This window comes from Monodon monoceros, unplaced genomic scaffold, assembly GCF_005190385.1.
Source record: "Monodon monoceros isolate NGI ecotype Baffin Bay Population unplaced genomic scaffold, NGI_Narwhal_1 Super_Scaffold_8, whole genome shotgun sequence".
NCBI classification, from domain to species: Eukaryota; Metazoa; Chordata; class Mammalia; order Artiodactyla; family Monodontidae; genus Monodon; species Monodon monoceros.
This window is the reverse complement of record NW_021703785.1, coordinates 52,019,964-52,021,129: the sequence shown is the minus strand read 5'-3', so window position 1 is coordinate 52,021,129 and position 1,166 is coordinate 52,019,964. Positions and strand designations below refer to the sequence as shown.

The window sequence follows — 1,166 nt, the reverse complement described above, 5'->3', positions numbered from 1 at the left end:
ATGCCCCACTGCTCGGATAACGTGCTCACTCGCCACCTGGTTAATGATACATCATGCTCGCCAGCCGGCCTCTCGTGTTGGCCAGTGCCCTTGCTTACAGGCCCAAATCCCAGCCTTTTACTATGACGACAGCTATCCCTGCATCTTCCCTCAACTGCCTCTGACAGAGACAGTAACCAAATGCGTGCATGGCAGGATGCTCAGTGTCTGGTGTTGTAACCATAATCCGGATGCTGGGCTGCCTGCAGACGCTACAAGTGCTGAGGATCACTGCTGTCTGGGCCCTCTCAAGTGGCAGCCTGCTGCTCCGGGATGCCTTCAGAAGCATTTCCACAGAATTCAGCAGCTGAGCAACAGGGCCAACTGTGCAGCTGGCGAGGAGCAGTCCACTATGGCTAATCTGCAGAACTACGAATCAAGCCTCCTGTGGCTCCAGAACTACCAGAAAGTACTGCTCGCTGCGGTTGCTGAGCCCAGAGGAGCAGGCTTCTGTCACCGACTCTAAATGACTTCGGGATTCTGGGGCACCCCACCTGTTGCTGAACTTCAAAGTATGTGTTGTTTGCCTCTTGCTCTACACATCCCTTTGAAACGTTTGTAATCGAGGGATGCAGAAGAGCTGGAAAATCCTAGAAGTAATCCAGGAAGGGATTCGCATGGGAGTGGCCCCTCTCTCTCCATTTATGTGACTTGAAAACTGGGCAGTGACTCGCAGAGATCCATGAAATATCCTGCAGAAGGTTGATGATGCTGACTCCCAATTACCTGACTACCGATATATCAGAAGAATGTCCACGAGCTAATCATGCCCTCTTTGAACATTACTATAAAATTTCTCACTACCCCCTCCAGGCTGGGACACAGAGTTTTGAAGGCAAAAGCCTGCTGTGGCCCACCTTGCCTGGCAAAGAATAAAGCTATTCTTTTCTACTTCACCCAAAATTCTGTCTCTGAGAATTCATTCAGTGTCAGGGTACAGAGGCCGGATTTGGTTTCATTCCCTTCCTGTTTTGAAGATATAACAGAACTCTTATTACTACTTCTCCCAGAAAGTTATCTGAATACGTGACAGAGCTGGAGGGGAGAATAAAAAAAACAACAATGTATTTTACCACATTAACATTTTAAAAGACAAAATATGATCATCTAAACAGATGCAGAAATGT

The 1,166-nt window shown here is 48.0% G+C and overlaps 1 pseudogene; it reads left to right on the top strand.

Annotated features, from left to right (window-relative positions):
- LOC114888073 lies at window positions 1-694 on the top strand (annotated as a pseudogene).
- Window positions 695-1,166: the final 472 nt, after the last annotated feature.